General features: G+C 43.9%; 1 long non-coding RNA gene across 2 annotated transcripts in view; it reads left to right on the plus strand.

The window, feature by feature from the left end:
* The first annotated feature begins 597 nt into the window (after positions 1-597).
* The window catches only part of LOC140895757 (uncharacterized), a 29973-nt gene continuing 9153 nt past the window's right edge, over positions 598-21417 (plus strand). The window contains exons 1-3 of one of the 2 annotated variants that reach the window (XR_012154339.1): positions 598-804; positions 17533-17759; positions 17918-18004. This is a non-coding gene — a long non-coding RNA (uncharacterized lncRNA). The remainder of the gene's footprint in view (positions 805-17532; positions 17760-17917; positions 18005-21417) is intronic. The other variant, XR_012154340.1, reaches the window with a different exon arrangement.

Below are 21417 nucleotides of genomic sequence, written 5' to 3' on the forward strand. Positions count from 1 at the left end.
CTTAGAATTGGCCCCTTTATAGTATTAAGATACACCTATGTGTTGAAGGGGTTAGATCAAGGCACATTTTGCTTCCTGGGGCAGGGACTGTCCCTTGTATGTCTGGGCAGTGCCTAGCACATCATGGCTGCTATTGCAAACAAACAAATAAATAAGTAATTTTGCGACAGAACCCAAATGCAGCATGAACATTTTTCTGTTTCGGTTACTAAGGAGCTGTCATGTCAAATAGAAAGCAGTGCTTGTGGTTTTTATTTTAGAAAGTGAATTACTTTGGTTTAAACTTCTTTCTTACTATTTTCATGTGCTCATTTGAGAAGAGACATCAGGGTGTGTGAACGGAATGTTTTCTCAACAGTTGGAAAATGAAGGTCAAATATTGGATGTGTTTCAAGTTCTGAAACAATACCACCATCAGATTTCAAAGCTGCCTGTGTGTGTGTGTGTACGTGTTGGGAAAGCGGGGGAGGAGAGGTCACAAAAACTTTGCCTTGAAAGATTTCCAAGCATTGGGCCATATCCTTCTGTCCTTGGTGAAAAGCCCATTGAGCTCGTGCCATTTCTCCTAATGACCCGAGGTAAGGAGGAGGGGAGCCTGATCCTGCAAACACTTAGGCACAGGAGGAGCCCTTACTCGGGTCAAAATCATGGCTTGTCCTACCTACCCACACAGGGCTGGATGAGGGCTAGGGTTGCCAACAGTCCCTTGTTACAAGGGACAGCCCTTACTTTTTCATCTTCCTATAAGATCAGGAGTTGGTGAGAGCTGCAAAAAGCAGCAAGAAATACCCCTGGCGAAGGTAGGTGAGTGCTGCTTATTATTATTAATAATGATGATGATAATATTGGGAGAGAGGCAGGGGTGCTAAGAAAACAGTCTCTTAGTTTTGAAATACAATGTTGGCAACCCTAAAATTGTGGGGGGTTAGGGGGGAAGGGTAGCCTGCATTGTGGGTCGGAGCATGAGGTGGATGGGTGAAACAGTCTCTACAGGAGGGTGGAGAGTGGGCAGGTAGGAACAGTGAATGGGTGTAGCCTTGACTCTGTCCCAGCAACATACTAGCCAGTGCATCTGTGCTGGTGTGAGGGGGAAGTGATCTGTGCCTGGTAAGGGATGGTGGACCTGAGTTTATTTCCTGGGGCACAGGGGAAAGTGACTCTTTCTATGACTCTGAGTTACATTTCTGCTCCCGGGTCCAAAAGTTATACATTGCTACTTACTCGGGGCAGACTGTATTCTTACAGCCCTAGTGAGTACCCCTTTGAAGCCCTTGGGATCATGTCAGTGAGGGCTACTGTTATGTGTAAGGGTAAGCAGGAAAAGACGCTGAGGAAGAACTACAGGATATGGCCCAGTGAGTTTTGGAATCGTGTGAAAGACCCTTCTGTTTCAAGCACATGTAATTGAAATCTGGAGGAATGCCTCATTGTATATTGGAACTGATTTGGATGGTTCTCCTGATTTGACTGCGACTTGTTTGTAAACACTAGATTTATAATCATCACTGTATGACAGGCAAAGAATGAATGCTGGGCTTGTGATTTGGAGGAACAGAGCATATTTCCACTGCACAGTATGAACTATGGGATGTGAGTCATCTCTTACTATGGGAAACTTGCTTCAACCCATGCAGAATAGGTCAAATTCCTCCTGGGGTGTGTCTCTAGACTCTAGTAACTGCAGTAATAGGGACACATTAAACTGCAAGGAAACAGCTTGTCATAAATATAAAGGGAAGGGTAAACCCCTTTGAAATCCCTCCTGGCCAGGGGAAAGCTCCTCTCACCTGTAAAGGGTTAAGAAGCTAAAGGTAACCTCGCTGGCACCTGACCAAAATGACCAATGAGGAGACAAGATACTTTCAAAAGCTGGGAGGAGGGAGGGAAACAAAGGGTCTGTGTCTGTCTGTAGTCGTCTTGGCCGGGGATAGACCAGGAATGGAGTCTTAGAACTTTTAGTAAGTAATCTAGCTAGGTATGTGTTAGATTATGATTTCTTTAAATGGCTGAGAAAAGAATTGTGCTGAATAGAATAACTATTTCTGTCTGTGTATCTTTTTTGTAACTTAAGGTTTTGCCTAGAGGAGTTCTCTATGTTTTTGAATCTAATTACCCTGTAAGATATCTACCATCCTGATTTTACAGGGGGGATTTCTTTATTTCTATTTACTTCTATTTTTTATTAAAAGTCTTCTTGTAAAAAACTGAATGCTTTTTCATTGTTCTCAGATCCAAGGGTTTGGGTCTGTGGTCACCTATGCAAATTGGTGAGGCTTTTTACCAAACCTTGTCCAGGAAGTGGGGTGCAAGGTTTTGGGAAGTATTTTGGGGGGAAGGATGCGTCCAAACAGCTCTTCCCCAGTAACCAGTATTAGTTTGGTGGTGGTAGCGGCCAGTCCAAGGATAACGGGTGTAATATTTTGTACCTTGGGGAAGTTTTGACCTAAGCTGGTAAAGATAAGCTTAGGAGGTTTTTCATGCAGGTCCCCACATGCAGGTCCCCACATCTGTACCCTAGAGTTCAGAGTGGGGGAGGAACCTTGACATGATCCCACCGCTGCCACCATGTCAAGGTTCCTCCCCCACTCTGAACTCTAGGGTACAGATCATTTGGTCAGGTGCCAGCGAGGTTACCTTTAGCTTCTTAACCCTTTACAGGTGAGAGGAGCTTTCCCCTGGCCAGGAGGGATTTCAAAGGGGTTTACCCTTCCCTTTATATTTATGACACAGCTACATGTTTATTTACTTCAGTTCTCTTCAAAATATTTGATATTTTTTAAGCCTGTACATCACTTATAAAATATGTGTCTTGCCTTAAAATGCGCCTTTGAAGTCCAGGATCTTGCAGATATTACTATCCAGCTAGGTCCAAATGTGCCAAACTCCCATCACCCTCTGTAAGAGTCCTGCATTTGACTTGATGGCAGGATTGGAACCACCTGACTGATAAAGGACATTGTAAGAGTATACGACAGGAAGTATAATGTTGAAATCCAGGTTGAAGTATCAAGATCGCGTTGAATTCTATCCATCATACTGTAGTAATTTTGACTATTTTATTAAAAGGTTGTATTTACAAATAAGAAAAATGAGAGATTTACTGGAACTGTAGCAAACAGATCCTTAAATCTGTAGCTATAGCAAATACTCATTTATTTCATTCTCTCTAGGGGCTTAAGCTGGCAATTGTTCTTTCCCCAAGGCTGCAGGCTATACTTAGACCATGCACAATACTAAAACTAACTAATGCTTAGTAGGCCTTGCTGAGCAATTTTCAAGTTAAGGTGAAAAAATATGTAACATATAAAAAGACAATGATTTGAGAGATCAGATGAAACCCAGCAATGGCCGTGATGAAAAAAGAAAAGATGAAAGACTAAAAATAGACGCTAGTTATTTTAAAAGCTAATGGATTCCAGCTTCAATAGATTATTTATGGCATTTTAGCAAAATCTAATGATCATTGACCGTGTTGTTCAACTGACAAATGAATCAGAAAAGCCAGCCTCTCCTCTTTTTTTTTCTCTCTTTTATTTAAACTATCAGTAGATGGCAGGAGATACCACTAAATCCAATTGGAGATGTAAAGGAAGGCACATAACTTTCTTCCTGCTGAGCCTTCGTAATAAAATGTGGCTCACAGGGTACCAAGGCGTTCACACTGATGCCTGGGGAAAGTTATTTATGAATATGGATCTGAGTTAAACTCTTTCACTGTATCGTCTCCAGCTTAATCTGGAGAGGTTAAATTAAGCATTAAAATGATAGTCTAAAACTGGAGTGAATTTCTGCTCTGTCGAAGGTGCACCTAGAGATATGATTCATCACCCAAGTTGCAAAGATTAATTGGGCATTATAATTGTGTTAATGGATTCTCAGCACCATGTAAGTCTTTATTTCTAGAATAACAAACAGGAGCAACAGTGGTAGCTGCGTGACTGTGGAGATCAGATATTGTCAAGTTTTCCCGTAAGATTGTACTAGCAAGAGCTACTCTTTAAACAGTACTCTGTTTTCTAATAATACTGCTTCATGGACCTGATCCAACACCCATTGAAGTCAGTGAAAATAATCCCATAGACTTTAGATCAGGACCCATAAAATGACATTTTGCAACCCCCATAGAAGACTTTTTGTATAACACTATATTTCATCTTTACCAATAAACCGTGCTGAATAGTGGAAGAATTTTTGCTAAAATTCAGATGCTCCATTCATAAGATACATGTAAATCGTTACCTACATTCTAGAAATAATAATAAATTTGGAGCCAAAGTAGCTGTTACCATTTTTTCTTCTGCAGAAAACAATGTTAGTAATGTTATCACACAATCCATGAGAATTAGTGACTTAAATACATCCAACACATTTGAGTGAGCAGTTTCAAGTGCCTGCATTTTCTGGAGGGTTACTGATAATATCCACACTTGCTGTTACTTTTCTGTTTCTCAGATGAAAACTTTCAAGATGTAGAGCTGTGAGAATGTGAGTAATCTGTGTGGTGAGTAAATGTACTTAAGAAAAAAAATCTCACCACGTCGGCCAAACGTTGAAACTTCTGGAAAATATGCTGAGACTGTAAAATATGCAGACTCAGATGGGAGTGGACATATTTTAAAAGAAGTGACAGAAATGATACAGTTCTGCCTTTGCCTGCTTTCTATGGCCATTAGAAGAATGCTGCGTAATGTCCAATTACTGACATCATAGATAGTGGATTTTTAAAATAGTGATCATTCTCTACCCTCCCTTCTCCTGGGTTCAAGATTCCTCCCTGAGTCTCACTTTTGACAGTCTTTCCACATAAATTATTTCTCTGGTCCCCTTAATTATCCCGGCTGTGGAGGAAAAGATATACCCGGACCCATCTATTAGCCCCAGCCTGGAATGCCTCTCTGGAGGTCAGAGTGCAGGGGATCCCCCTGGAGGGTCATGGAGTATGAACATTATAGTTTGTTGGGGAGACTTGGCTGGAATTCAACACTAATTATCCACTGTTCCCTTCCAGACCACAACTGTTCTAGGTCTCTCTCTCTTTTTTTTTTTTACCCCATGTTTCTACTGACATATTCCCAACATTCATTTTGCATTTTTACCTTACAGCTACTTTGTGCTAATGGTTCCCTGATGGTGTCCGCTGTCAGGCCCAGACCCTTCTGCTTTGTCTCCTGTAGGTTTTGCTTATTTAAGGTGTCACAGTTCAGAGCAACTGCACCTATATTTCCCTCTGTGGGCCAGCCAGGGTACCAATCCTCAAGCTTCCAGCTCCCCAGCCACTGCCTTTCTGGGTGGAGACCAGTGTCTGTCCCCCTTCTGACCAGGGTATTTCCAGGCTGCACAGTTCCCTGCCTTCACTGTGTTAATCCCAGCTCAGACAGGTTGCCCAAGGACATCTGCTTGCTTTGCCCAAGGACATCTTCAGAGATGGTTAACAGGTGTAATTGCTCCAGTAATAAGGTACCATGCAGCACTGCAATTCCTAAGGTAAAAAGTACTACAGAGAAAACAATAATTGAACCTACACACATGCTATAAGCTTATCAGACATTGCCCCAACTCTAACATAGGTTCTAGCAGGTCAGTCGTTCAGCACCCCACCCCCCGGGTTTTCTTTGTGGACACAAATTCTTCACAGCCTCAGCTCAGATCTAGCACTCAGTCTTATGAGGTCTTAGTAGGCCCCGTCATTCCACCCGTACCCTCCATGGACCCAGAGGTCCTGTCCATGTGCTGGAACACGGGGAAGGCCTTGGGCCAATTTAAAACCAGGCTATTTATCCAAAAATCCTGTCTTTGTCTGTTAGTCCCTGGAGAATCCCGTTTGAACTAGTATATGTGAACCTCTTCAGGGCAGTGCTTCAAAGGGTTGATAATGGAGGAAGTACATTAGCATCCCCTCTCCCCACCAGAGAAGGTACATACAATAACATGTAGACAATTGTATTTTTATTCAAAGTACCCCAAAGGTGTTAACTGTAATTCAGTAAGGTTTAACTTAATCCCGTGAAGTTCATTCAGGAGATAGACTGACAATTTCCAGCAATCACATAAGGTACAGCATATCCTAGCTTGTTTAATCCCTAACCCCATGGCTATATGCTGACTCTCATAAGCCAACTCTTGCCCATGCTCTTCCCCTTATGTAGATCTCTGTCACTGATCAATTTCACCCTCCTTTTCACAAACGCACCTAGTTTTATGCCATACCTTGTTACTTTTTTCTGTGCCCTGTTAGCATTCAGCTAAAGAATAACAATGGCACTTCTATTCCGTCTTTCATCTAAGGTGTTGAACTTGCTGTGAAACTCATTAACTCTTCACAGCACGTGTGTTGTTATTACACCCAGTTCACAGAGAGCAAAATTGAAGCCTAGAGGAATTCAGTGACTTGTGCAGGAGTTAAAATCTATTGAAACAGGAGGCAGAACTCCCACCTCACCTACGCAGGAGAGGTGCTTAGCTCCTGGTGCTCTTTCTTTAACCCCTGCCCTGGCAATGCCTGGGTTGGAGGTAGACTCCCAGGAACCCTGACTAGTCCTGTGCTGAAATCACTGGGCAGACTGACTGAGTTAGTACAAACAAAAAAAACCTGCTGCTATAATTCAAGGACTGTGTTAAGATCATGCCTGTTTTATTTTCTTGTTAAACAAGAAAAATGTTGGACTGGAAATCAATGAACTAACATGGATGTGCCAGAAATTAGGTGTAACAGATGTGTTACGGGGCATGGCTCCTCTCCTGCCTTCTTCCTGCAGAAACTGCATGGACTCCAGTGGTTGTGTCTTCACTGTATCCTTTTTATTTTAAGTTCCCATCACCATTTCCACAACAATCCCCATGCAACAAGCTATTTACTGCACCAACAGCACTTTTTGGCCCTTTCGCCAGGACCTGAGGGGAACTGAGGTCTTCCTCCCCTGAGGCCTCTGTGTAACAGAGCTCACCTAGTCCTGGTCCCCTCTTCCCCGCCCCTCCCTGCTATGGTACTTCCTTCCTGCTGCTTTATCAGCCTTGGGCTGACGTGGTAATGGGCTCCTTAGACCATCCATGCAGCCAGCCTGATTGTCCAATTACCCCCATCAGCATTCTCAAGGGGAACTAATTAACATCTGAGTGATCAGAGTGCAGGCACGCCTGTTCACACCTTGCACGCAAAATAATGGGGGGGTGCAAAATAATGAGGGGATGGGCTATTCCACCTACCACTCCCTTTTGGGATCCTTAAAAATAACTGTCTTTGGGGGGAAAATTAGCAGAGGTAAAGTGAAGCATGACTATTGTTGACTGAAATAAAGGGAGGGAGTGACTTCCACCATCATGGCTGTGCCCCCACACCTTTTTCTGGATCCCGGGATTTACCATAACATCACTGGGCTTTTGTGGTCCTGATCCTGAGAAATGTCCTGAGCAGACTGAGCCAGAGAGCGGGACACAGATGACATTGCCACCTCTACTGGCTTACCTGAATCCCGAACCCCACGTGGGATGTGAGACTTTGTCCCCAGCTCCCAGCCCCACCCACTTGGTGTCCTTTGCCTTCCCCACCTTACTTTTTCTCTTTCCTATCCATCAGCTTTTTTTCCTCTTGTCTAATAAGAGTCTGACTTAGCTGGCCAAGGCTGTATAATTTGAAATATTTTTGGCATCTTGTGACCAGACAGAGGCATCTAAAAGCAATGCCCTAAACAGCCCGATGCTGGTATGAGTTTGCCAAGCCTTGGAGTGGCAGATAAAACTGCGTGCTCTATGTGTGGCTGCTCCATCAGTAAGGCTGCCAGTGAACGTCAGCGCCAGAGACAGAAGCTGCATTTTCTATCTTTGCTATTCTTTTGTTTCTCCTCTTGTGTACGTTTATCTTGTTTTGGCTTCTGGGCAATGGGACTGGACTTTAACAACAGCTCCAGCCCAAATTTTTCTCTTTTCCCCCAAAGGACCATTATTACCATTTAAGAGACTGTCAGACAAGGTATTTTTTCCTTCTAAAGACCCTACAGAGAAAGGGAACAACAGATGTCGTTAAAACAAAAGCTTTACTTAATACTTTATATTGCAAATGCTTTTACTGTTTCCCCCTCCTTTTGCTGAAGCTTAAATGCGAGGTTGAAAAGTTGAATGATGTGTTTGCTGTGGGACTAAGCGGGCTGAGGTCTCTGTATACCAAACCCTGAAGCTTGTTTAACACGGTTTAATGTGGGACAGTGACAGGGTTATGCTAACCCCTTTGACACTTTGGGCCCATTTATTCCAACAAAATCAATACTGAAGAGTCTAACTCTTTTATGCTGATTTGATTGCGTAGTGGTAAGGCCAACCAGAATGTGGCCCATTGTTTTAAAAAATAACGTCCTTGATCCTCTCTCTTCCATTTCTTAAAGGCTACATATATTGTGCCTGGGTACTTGTGAACCTGCCACAGATCTGAGAAAAGTCCTTGGGCTTTTAAAAACCTCTAGCCTGATTTATACCCTGTGAAATCGAATTGAAGTCCCACTGTAGCCAGTGTAAGATTAAAAACTATCATCTCCTCTGCTGACCACCAGCATGGTAAAACGCCTGGGAGGGCACAAAGGAAAGGAAGTCTCAGTGAGGAATGAGTTGCAAGGCCTACCCACAGGCTTGGAGAATCCGTATAGATATGTGCAGATCCCAGGATCATCCATTCAGGGGCTTTCTGCTTCTGTGCCAGCTTGGGGGCTGCTGACCCTTCCACTCTCTGGTAATGCGGATCCTTTGGCACCATGGAGGAAGTTCCAGGAGAAAGGTAATACAGACCCGGGTTTATAGCAGTGATAAATATGCACCCTTGATCTCTCCCCAGAGACAGAAAACAGTACTTCCTCCAGCTTCCAACTATCCAGGAGCAGAAATCCAGTTGGTGATTTCCTTTGGCAGCACATTGCACCATTAACTTAAGCCATCACCTGGCTGCACTGGCTGATATTTGAGGAAGATATTTTGTATGTCGTTATTCTTTTAGTTTTATTTAGTAATTTTGTTGTATTTTTTTTACTAAGTGGCATAACAGGTTTTTTAACCAGTGAGAAATTTTGCTTTAGAAAACATTTTTTATATATATTTTAAAATCATTAAACATGTTTAATTTATCAGGATCACTGCAATGCAAGTCAAGGGCTGTTTTCATGTGAAATCAATGTGTGCGAATTATATGGACAGAAATGTACAGTTACTCATTGGTCACATGATGCTCAGGATAATAAATGTTTTATGCCAGAGCATTAGTGATAATTTATTAGGCAGGGAGTAATAGGTAAACTGATATTATGTGGAAGGAAAAGAGGGAGTGTTAAGTGGGGAAAGAAGAGCTGTAGCGACTATGGGCTTCACCTTATTTTCATTGCAGTTAATGATAAAACTCCTAGGATATGTCTCCACTGCATGTAAACCCATGCTTGAGCCCAGCCTCAGGGCTAACCTCCCCCCTTGGCGTCTACACTGCAAATGCACAAACCCAGGGTCCCAGGACCCTGCAGGGCTAGAGGGTCTGAGCTCAAATCGAGGTGGGACTCAGGGTCTGAGTCCTATTGCTTTGCAGCGAAGCCACAGCCCTGCTTGACTCTGGTCCTGGAAGTCATCTGGTAGTATCCCACAATTCCTTGGGACAGCTTCTTTAGTCCTCTCTATTGCAACAACCTGCAATCCACTCTATTGAAAATGGAAGCCCCCCCACCCTGGTTTGCAAACAGGAGCAGCTCAGTGTTAACGCATTCTGTTCTGATCACCGATCTGAAAGAACAGATCTGAAAGCACAGTCTGAGAGCCTCCTGGGTTCGCAATGGAGAGCGAAGTGAGCTGCTTCCTGGTAATGTGCAGGGCGGGCAGTAAAGTTTTCCCACAGTGCATCACGGTCCAGGATGGGCAGGGATAGGCGGTCAATGGACTCTGGGCTATGGTTGTTTTGACTTGAGTGGCGCACTGCAATGTGGATGTCTGAGCCCTAGGTTTGAGCACAGGTCAGAAAATTCTTAATCTAGGGTCAAAATACAATGTATACACTCAAGCCCAGTGCTCCCTAACACAGGTCAGCTGACTCTGGGCTTACATTGAAGTTTAGACGTACTCCTATTGACTTCAATGGTGCAGGTTCAGGGCCGATCTGAAGCCATCTAACTGTAGGACAATTCATGAAAGTTGAGGCAGGGATGTATATGGGGGACAGGGGCAAATAGCTCCCAATAGAGAAGGGAGAATACCATGACGATGGCTAATGTCCCCTTCAATGTGAGCCTGGGAGATCTATGCATGAGTGTTCTTTCCAAGTGTAGATCTGGAGAAGAGATTTTGCCCAGAGAAATGCGGTAATCATGGCTAGAACTGTTTGTTAAAACTTCAGGTAGAAGAATAAGAAATAGCCTAAAATTATTATAACAATTATTATTTATTTGTAATGCGGTAGCATGTAGAAGCGCCAGTCATCGACCAGAACCCCATTGGGGTTGGTGCTGTACAAACACGGTACAGTCCCTGCCCCCAAGAGATTATGTGATGCATGGTTTTTATGCAGCCCCAATTATAAATAATTAGAAAACTTCCTAACAATTCAGGTCTTGGTCATGAGTTAAGTCAGCCAGTAACTGTTCTGAATTTTAAAAAAATTGAAGAGACCTATATCAATTAAAGTCCCTTGCCTTCCTCCCTGTCCTGGTCTGGCCCTTAGACTAGAATATTTGCTGCTGTACTGCTCAGGGGGTCACCAACAATGCTCCGTGTGGAGAGCTTACACATCACCTACTCATGCTTTGAGAAACACCACAGTTACAAAATAGAAAGGTGTTGAGTTTTTTTTCTTCACACTACGTCAGAATCTAATTTGGTTTGTCCCAATTTGAAGGAGGCATTAAGTAGGGTACGAAAAATAGCTTGAAGTTAATGTGGCAGGCCCACATGCTGCCTTTGATTTTTACAAATTTGAATTCATTCTGGGCCATGCTCACTGGCACCATCCACTGTTTGCTGCTCAGCTGGTACAGAGCAGCTGCAAAAATAGGATTAGCTGGCTAGTTAAATGGGTATACAATAGTGTGGCATTGCCAGAATGGCACAAAGCAGGCAGATTGTATTGGTGAGTCTGGCCTACTGTTGGTCTCCAGGAATAACTTTCTTTCCCATGATTTGTGAGTCTGAAGTTATTTCTGAACTCTGTGAATTCTGCCCCCCATATGATTGCTTATTAGATGTTGTAACATTGTTTGTTATTACAGGTAGAAAGGGATTTTACGTCAACTCAGTGAGGCAAATTCTGGATCACTGCAGAAATGGCCTTCAAATGGGTGCATTTTAAGTTTGTGACTGACACAGTGTGCACAGATTCTCACATGGAGAGTGCCCTCAGGCAGACATCCCCAGCAGATTGATTCTGCTCGAAACAGCAATAAGCTGTGTGAGGGGAGGTGTATAATTGCCATTATCAAGACAGGCAAAGCATATGTGTGCAGATCACACCCGTGGCCTCTCCCCAGAAGTTTTCTCTGTGATGAGGGGCCTGAGAAGTGGCCTCTCAACAGAGTCAGGATAGTAAACTGCTGTGTTTCCATCGTGGCTGCAGATTTTCTGGCATGTGCTGAGACACATCACAGCCAGAATTGGGCCCCAAACCTTATGGAAAACGGAGCGTCTAGCCTGAAAAACACAACTTCTTCTGAAACAGTGTAAATAATCCAACATTGGGTACCATCATGTTTTAAATGCTGTTAAGAAACAGTGTCTTCATTTGATTGTATTCCTCTATCCCCACCCTTTGGATGTCACTTGCTTTTAAAAAGTGTAAGTATTTGTGGCGGGGTCTGTGTCTTTGTGTTTGTACAGTGATTAGCACAATTGGGACCCAATCCTCGCCATGGGTACTGGGTGCTACTGCAATGTAAGTATTAAATAATAATACTAATAACGATGTTGCGTGGGCTTTTCAAAAGAACTCACCATTGCCCTATTTCCTTTCCCCTTGAAGTCAGTGGGAGTTTTACCCTTACCTCCACTCGGAGCAGAGTACCTATATTTGGAGAATGGGAGGCAAATGCGCTGCAGGGTTCTTCAGGAAACTGTTGTCCTTGCTGGTTCCATTTGGGTGAATGCACCATTTGGGGTGCAATGACAGTTTTAGGTGCCAGTGGATTAGATGGCTGTAGATCTCAGCACGTCACATGAGATCCAGTAAATAAAACCTCCCTTGAATGATAAATATTAATAATTAAATTTTTAAAAGTTAATATCCGCGGCAGGATGGAACATAGGCAAAATGCCCTGGAGGTGAGTCAGAGCTCATTTAAAAGGTTGATAAGGTTCTGTCAGTTCATGCTTACTGGGGAAGGCACCGGACTGTAGCGCACAAGGACTAATAGGTCAATAGGTGCTGGTCAGGCTAAGTCCCAGCTGCAGGTATCTGCCACACTGTAGTGTTTGGGCCTGAATCGCCACTCCCTTCCACCAGCAGTAGTGCCCTGGAATTCAAATGAGTTACTCTGGTGTATAGCGGGTGCAGTGGCGTGGAATTAGGCTAGCTGGGTGCTATAGTGGGCTGGCTACTGAAATGCTGAGTGCAGTACCATTCTGCTGCCAGCGGGGGATTTCTGGTGGGCGAAGCTTCTCCAGCTGCTGGAGGCTCGAGGGCACTGCTCCTCCACTGCAGACAACAGAGGGAGCAGTCACTCAACAGGGATTCCCAGCCTGTGCGGAGTTAATCCAGGTCAGCCTCACAACCACAGGCTATAGGGCTCCTTGGACTGCCCTTGTACTCCCTGCTCCTCTGCACCTGCTTCTCCTGTTCCAGCGAGAGATAGGGTGGGTTTCTGTGCTGCAGGTATGTCTGGGAATGGGAAGGTCAGGCTTTTTAGTGGGGTGCAGAGGGGCTCAGTCTGAGCCTGGGAGGAGGGCTTCTGTGTGGGCAGGTTGGGGTTCAGCTGGAAGAGAGAAGCCCCCTGAGTCTGAAGATGGATTGTTCTGTGGGGGTGGATCTTAGGGGGATCAAGTGGGAGCAGAAGGGTTTTGAGCAGGGACAGCCGACAGAGGAGGGGGTTCTGTGCTGTGGAAACTGAGCAGTTTGTAGGTTCTGAGCTTTTGAGAGAAAAGGGGGCCGTGCTACTCGGCTGGGAGTGGGAGTTTCTGAGCTGAGGGGTTCAGCATCTAGTGGTGTTGGGAAGGACCCTTGAAAGATTGGATGGGAAGGAGACTCTGAGGAGGAGGTTGGGTTGGAAAGAGGGGGAGGAGGAACTTGAGGAGATCTGAGCTAGAAGGGGTGGGCTGACAGGACTGGAGAGTGGGCGAAAGAGGATGTGTGTGTGCATGCAAATAGGATGGATTTAAATGAGGATGTCACTCTGCGTGGGGAGATATAGGAGAGGGAGATTGGGGGAGAGGGGCAAGGGGTACTTTGGTATATGAAGCTCTACCCTACCCCTACATTTGGTCACTAGTTGCCACTAGGTCAGATCCAATATTTTTCACAGATCTCTTGGTTTCGAACCGGCCCAGGAAAACCACAACAGCGACATGTATCTTACTCTGCATCCTGCCCTAGAACAATGTGTATCTGGTGCAAAATCCAGGCTGGCTCCTGGAATCCCCGTTGGCCAGCTCCAGCTCCTTGCAGTCTTTGATGGAGGCTGGTAAAATGGAGCTTAGTGCATGTGCATAAATGTTGAGGGGGTTATTAATAATAACACGGACAAATCATCAGGCATGGGTGTGAGCCCAAACACTCGCAAACTCTGGGTGTGCCAACATGTGCAGCTTTGGTCTATTTTTATGAATAGTCATAATTATTAATAATATTTGACTCCTCTGTGGTGCCTTATAGCCAAGGCTTTCATTGAGTTTTACGGCTGTTCATTCATGAAGCCTCCCTGCCCCCCTTGCTGTCAGTACACTCAGTTTAGAGACGAGGCACAGAGCGGTAGCATGAATTGCACTGAGAAGTCAAGTGTCACCCAGAGGATGAAATCCTTGCCCCAGTGAAATGGCTGACAAAACTTCCACTGACTTCAGTGTAGCCTGGGTTTTACCCGGAGAGTCTGTGGTGGAGTCAGAAACAGAAGCCAGTGCTCCCCATCCTGTGTGCGAAGCGCTGGGCCTCCCTCTCAAAGAGATATTTCAGACTAGAAGTTCACAGCAAAGTCGTAACAGAACACCTAACCTGTGTAAACAGACAAAAACCTCAGCTGAAGGGACCGGCTGCAGCAAAAATGGACCCCGTTTAAGGGCTGGATTAAGACGATCTGGGGCCCTTGGCACACCATGACACTGGTTCCCCCCATAGCGCTGCCCCTGGAGCATTGCCACCAACTTGGTGTGGCAGGTGGTTTCTATCCCTGAGAGGCAGGGGCAGTGCCCCTTTCTGTCCTCAGGAAGGGCAGTTGGTCTTCTACTCCCCTCAGGAGCAGCAGAGGTGGCAGCATGGGTCCTTTCTCCCCACCTCAGTACTTAGCTCAGATGCTTGGGTGAGGCCTGCTGCACTCTTCTCCTCCTGCCCTACAGACAGTCCTCTAGTATTGTCAGGGCCCCCACTATTCCTGGCTGTGATTAACACTAATGTGATTAGTATTTGGGCCTCCCAGATAGAATATTTAGCAGCTTGGACAAAAGCAAGTTCAGGGCACCAGTGGACACAAACTGAGAGACCTGGGTGCATTCACAACTCTCAGAGCTATCGCTTCAGGCTCTTTGCAGACTCAGGCAGCGGGGGTCCTAAGTGTGAGCCTATAGTGCCTGTGCCATAATGCAGTTGTGGTCTGAGTTGGATGCAGTGGTTGTAAAGCTGTGTCCTTTATTGGCTGACAATTACAAATCGAGACTGTCAGCATGGTTGCCACTTGTCTATCAACCAGATTTCTCATTGTGTAAGATTTGGGAAACTGATAATCTAGAAATGTCATAGGACTAAGTTAAACTTTCTACAGCTGCTATATATTCTGATGCACTAAAACTGGTCCCGTATTCAGGTTGTAAATCTGTATTAATGCTGTTGTACTGGGGGTTGGGTAATCACATTGAAGCTCCCGGGCATGACAGCTTTCTTCTGTGCAAGTTAAATGAGGGAACATTTAAGTGCTCCCTTATTTAGTGATAGCTGAAACAATGGAAAACCATTGCCCAAGGATTAGGCCACATGCTAGCCTGGGCTGTGGCTGGGCTATGCAGTCCAAGGGGTTCCCTGGAGGTCTGATAACAAATGCAGTAATAGGGAATTGATTGGATTGCAGATGTGTGTTTGGGTGTGTGAGACGAACAGCAGAAACGCCGGAGAAGCACACAGAGAGGGCAGCAAGGAAGTCATGACACAGCCAGAAATGCACTTGTAGAGTGATTTTAAGAATAGCGGAGAGAGAAAACTGGTGGGAAAAGCACTGGCTGGAAAGAGGCTTGGGACTGTGTGCAAAAAGACTGACTCCTGGTGTTTGATTCTTACTGTGTTCAGGGAGACAGGACTTTGTACATTCTTTGTAGATAAACAGGGTTGCATCAAAGAAATATCTGACTCCATTATCAACTCCTCCTACTAGAGGCAACAATCCACACGACCCCAAATTTGGCCAGCTGTTCAGGTCCAAAAGAAGTAACAATACCCTAGCAATATTTTAAAAGCTAAACCTGTAATGTCACTACTAAATGAAAATTGAAAACTTGGGAATTAAAAAAAAAAAAAGATGGGAGGTCTGACAGGAACTGTGTGACCCTAAAAGAACATCAAGCTACAATTCTACTCTGGTGAGAATGGTATCCAGTAGAAATTAATATTAAAAGAAGAAATACTTCCTCTTTATCAGTCAGCCTAAATCCTATTTTGCACAGGAGACTTCCTTTTGGTGTGTTCTGAACAGCAATAATTCTGTGAAGAGTTGTAGCCAAATAAAAAATAAGCCACATACATGCCAGGCATTACCAGTGTATTGTCCTCACACATTTGAAGAGCACAATAATAAAACTCATTTTTCATTTAAAAATGAATGAAATTTCCATGAGAGAGAGAAAAAGTATTTTCCTTTGATTAAATAAAAAAGGCCTCCCAGATAGAATATTTAGCAGCTTGGACAAAGGCAAGTTCAGGGCACCAGTGGATACAAATTGAACAACATATGGCTAGTCAGACATCACTTGCCAATTATTATATTCATCCAGCAAGTATTCAGAGAAGTAGTATTCAGGTAGTTAGGTAAGCAAACCCATTAAATATTAGTATAGTATAATCCTAGTCATGGCACTTCATGGGAACCCTAACTTCTCTTTTGGAATGGAGACCCTGGTCTGGGATTGAGCTGCAGTGAATTCAGTGCAATTGGATGCCTGTGCCCAGAGGAAGCCAATTATTTTTTGTGTAAGGCTGCAGAGGTTCCCTAGAGTTGGGCAAAGGGTTTTCTGACCAGAAAAAAGCCTGTTTGAAATAAAATGAAAATGTGTACCAACAATTTTCAATTCCTTCAAACCATTCCAATTTTGTTGAGGAAAGCAAAGTTTTCACTTAGTTTTGAATAGAAGCATTTGTTTAATTTTTCTATTCAAAACCTAAAACATTTTTGTGTTTTGTTTTTTTTAGGTGCTCCTGAAAAAGTGTGTGTGTGTAGGAGGGAGAGAAATGGAGAACCATTCCCCCCCTACAAAGAGTTCTCTATACCAAAAATGGTTTGGATTTTGAAACGGAAACAAAACTTTTTGATCTGAAATTAAATGAAAATTAGAAACTTCTGTGGAAACTGTTGAATCCAACAAAACCTTTAATTTTTTTTTTGGGGGGGGAAGGGGGAGTGAATGTTTTTTAAGGAAAATAGCTTTTTTTTCAGACCGGTTCTAACTGGGATTCATATCTGGAGTGAGCAAGGAAGGTGATCTACCATGACAGACAACTTTTGCAGAATGCTGCCGTAGTATCATTTGGGATGCTACTTGATTTGAAGTCTATTTGAACAGACAGAAGTTTTTTTTACTATAATCCAGGGAAATTATTTTCTTTAAGAGTGGTATGCTAAGGAAACTGTCCTGGTTTCATACATTCCCTAAGATTGTCAGTACTAATTAAAAGGCTAAACAAAGGGATTCATCTTATCTTGTTACCAAATTTAGAAGAAAAGAAGAGAGGATTTAACCAATGCAAATAAAATATTAACTGCAAAGAAGAGAGAGAAAATGTAAGAGATGCATTTTCATTAGGTAATCGGGGAAGACTCTGGCCTCTTTCAATCTGCATATTCTGCAAATATCTTACTGTTTATTTCTCTTATATCCTTTATATAGAATAAGATATAATGGATACTGGATCTGGATACTGGCTTTCCTTCAGTCTCTGAGGCACCTGTCATGTTGTGTGATGCCACTTTACATTTGTTAAAATAACATTGCAAGACATAACATAATGCAATGCAAAATGAAGCGTTATAAATGTGACATGGCATGTCTAAAACAATTCTTGCTTTTAGTGGATCAGTTATCCTTTAAAAGCTGGTATTTAGGATTGTCCTTAGATAATTCAATAGCTCCACATCTCTTGTAGAAGTGATGTCAATCTGAGTTACCATTTCTGCTTAACAGAGACGATGGGAGAAGATGGCATGAAAAGGGATGAAAGGAAAACAGATTCTGAATACATATCCTGGAGGACTTTTTCAAGCAAGTGATCAAGGAAAGTTTTTGGGGCCAAGCTTTGCAGCCCTGTAAGAAACAGTAACCATCAGAGAACAGCTGGGCTCTGAGATACAGTTTTTGCTGTACTCCTTCTTGCTTTTTAGTTTTCCTTGACTGTTTAACCCACCATCACTGTGAGTACACTGACATCATGGAAGAAAAATGTGTTTTGATTCTGCCTGAGAGGGAAGGAAAGTGGGTATAGAGCACAAATTGTTGCTGAAATTGGGAGAATGCAGCTTGGAATTTCTGTGAACCCAAAGCCCACGACCTTCTCCCTTTTGTTTTCCAGATTAAAAACAAACAAACACCAAAACAAACTGGACTGAAGAGAGTTCCTCCTTGGAATCAGGAGCCTAAAAAGCCATGAATTTCACAGGTACATAAGGTTGTCTTTGGTGAGAAGCAGAGAGCATAGAAGATTTGACTGACTGAACAGGCATGCTTAGAGAAACAAAAAACTTGGAATGAATCGAACCCCAGTTCCCAGCAACAGGGAATTCTTAACCTTTCATTTAGTACTCCTTCATACAGCAAGAAAGTACCACCCTATTTTCTTATAGCATCCCTCTAACATAAAATTATTATTATAATTTATTATTACTTCATTTCCAGGCATGCCCACAATATGTTTTCCAAACACAAAAGAAGGCATGCCCAAAGAGTTTAAACATTCCCTTGTCTAACCTGAGATTTTTCATTATTGATTGTATGTTTGCCTGCAGCCTATTATTATAGACTGGAATTTTCAAAGGCACTTAGAAGTTTGGCACCCAGATCTTTATTGAATTTCAAAATTCCACCCACTGTTTCTTTTTGTATTACTTACTTTAGTACATAAAGGCCCCCAACTGAGATTAGCATTAGGCCCTGTACAATCACAAAGTAAGGGACTGTAGCTGCCCTGAAAAGCTTGCAATCTAAATAGAGTAGGAGAAGGGAAATATTTGCATCCCCATTTTAGAGACGGGAAGAGATTAACAATCATATTTGGTACAAAGAGATTAACAATCATATTTTGCAAAAGTACCTAAGTGATTTAGGCTCCTAAGTCCTATTTTTTTTGAGTGACTTGGGTCCAAATCCTCAAAGGGATGGGTGTTAGGTGCCTAGTAACTTTTGAAAATGGAGCCTAGGTTCCTTAGTCACTTGGGGAAATTTTACCCTAAATGATTTGCCCAGGGTTATATAGCGGGGTGGCCAAACCCGGGCTCCCGAGCCACATGAGGCTCTTTTACAGTTAAAGTGCGCCTTGCGGAGCCCTCTATGCCCCCATTATTCTCCATCTACCAGACTGGGATCGTGCGGGGAGAGCTCGGGATTTCTGCCTTGCAGCAGGGTGATGGGGTAGGAGCTTCTGCCCAGCAGGGAGGGATGTCTCGGGGCTTCAGCTCCCCAGAGCATGCCTGTTGGAGATTGGGGCTTCAGCAGGAGCAGGGTTGAAGCCCCGAGCCCTGGCAGACCCCTCCCATGGGTCTGAAGCACCAAGCCTCAGGAGGTGAGCCCCGGGTCTCAAACTTCTGCAAATTGTCATGTGCAGCTCGGAGGGTCAGTAAGTTTGGCCATCCCTGTTATAAAGGAAGAATGTGACAGAGCCAGGAACTGAACACACATTTCCTGAATCAGAAGACAGATTAATGCAGTAACCCCAAGATCATTCTCCCTTTTTTTTTTTTAAAAAAAAGGTCAAACCATCTGTTAATGTCAAATGTAGTAACTCTATGGGTTTCTCTCTCTCTCTCTCAATCACTGTAAAAAATAAGAGAGACAGAAACAGATACATGGTCTTTGATTTATTTTACAACCAGAAAATGTGATTAGAAGTATCTGAATGTAGGTACCTACGGTAGAACTTAGTTTTTGCCAGTTCTATGCCAAATCTGGAATGACAGGCTCCTAACCCTTAAATGGAAGGAAACCTGGTTGATGCGTAAGTAGCAAAGTATCAATAGGCATAATATGCAATTGCTGGCCAATAAGGGACCCAGCTTGAAATAATACTCTAGAGTATTCTAGTTCCCCTGTGGTCACTGAGTCTCTACACCTAATGATGTGTTAAATTGACAGGATAAAGTCCATTGAGATTTCATGGGATGAAGCATAGCGGTATGATCTTGGGGATGGGTGAGGGTTAGCAGTGTTGCTTTGTGTCCCCTAGCCGTATAAATACGAGGAAGTAGAAGAGGATGAGTTTGATCAAGAATTTTTTTGCTCTTGGAGTCAGTGAGGAGCTCTGGCTAGTGCAGCTTCACTGATGATGTGTTGCCAGGGAGCAAGAGGACCCAGTGAGGGCCAGAGCTGGTGTAGAGTGTCCATATTGATGCACCAGGTCTCTCAGGGATCCAACAGATGTGGGGTGGGCCTTGCCTCCTTTTGAACCCCAATGGGATAACATGGAGGGTCTCTGGGAGTGGTTTTCCCCCCAGAAGCCTCCTCCTGTGCCTTTTAACGTGGGAGGTGAGGATGTGGACCAAAGGTTACTGTATCTGTAGGACTAACGATAATAGTCTGGAGGCACGATCACGTAAACGTGGAAGTTGAATTTCAAGTGTCGGGACATGGCAATACACAGGCAATACATAATTATAGTGGAAATGATCATATTTCTTTGTCAAACGAATGCTGTAATTGTTATTTGAACTGATTTGTGTACCTTGATGCAAATCTGAGCAAACATGAATGTCATTCATTTGTTATAATTCGAGGAACTAAAATACCTAACCCTGTGGGCTGTCTTTGTTTTTCTTTTCTTAAAAGCCCAGCAGAATGTTTGCCATGAAAATACTGGGTTATAATATTTATTTAAACAATATGAAAAGGAAATAAAGAAACAACATGTATTAAGAAGATAGGCAAACCAATTTGGGGCCAGATCATCATCTGGTGTAAGCTGGCAAAGATCCACTAAGAATATGGCCCTTTGGCTTCCCTACGTACCTGATGTTCACCCTCATAAAACCATATAGTGAGTGCCATTGTTTCTAGCCTTTCCTTTGTTTCCTGAGGTATGTCTACACCAGTGGTCCCCAAACTGTGGGCTGCAGCCTCCTATGGGGGTGCAGAGGAACATTTACGGGGGAGCATGTGGCAGGGCCCTGTGGGGGCTGGGGAGTGAGCGCCACCCAGCCCCTCTGTGCCCCCAGCCCAGCTTTGACCCCTGCCACAGCTCCACTCTGTCACCAGCCCAGCTCTGCCGTCATTCCCTCTCTGCCTCCAGGCCAGCTCCCCCTCTAGCCCCAGCTCCTCCCAATCCCCAGTTCTGTCCTTCTCTCTGCCTTCAGCCCAAGTGCTTCAGCTGAGGAATCCTTGTCTGTGTGGTAAAGGGGGTAGGGCGCAGACAGAGTCCATTACTGGTAAGGGGGGGATGTGACAAGAAAAGTTTTGGCACCATTGGACTACATTGATACTGGGCTCTGGGACCCTTGAGGGGGATGAGTCCCAAAGCCAAGGCTTCAGCCCCAGTCCGAATGTCTACACTGCAGATTTACAGTCCCACTGCTTGAGCCCTAGGAGCCCGAATCAGCTGATATGGGCCAGTCGTGGGGGTTTAATTGCAGTGTAGACATACCCTGAGTTTCTTTTTTTCTGCTGAGCACTATTTTCCACTGGAATTCGGAAAACAGATCACTCTTCCAAAGGCTTCTCTTTTGCTGAAAAGTTTCGCGAAGGAAAAGTGAGACCCAGTACCCAGCTCCAGTTTTAACTCTGAAGACGCCTCAGCAAAACGTGCAGAGGAGAATCTTCTGAAGTGCTGGTACTTGAGACAGTGTCTGTGCTCTCTTCTTTTGGGCA

This window comes from Lepidochelys kempii, chromosome 11 (genome assembly GCF_965140265.1).
Source record: "Lepidochelys kempii isolate rLepKem1 chromosome 11, rLepKem1.hap2, whole genome shotgun sequence".
In the NCBI taxonomy this organism is placed as follows: Eukaryota; Metazoa; Chordata; order Testudines; family Cheloniidae; genus Lepidochelys; species Lepidochelys kempii.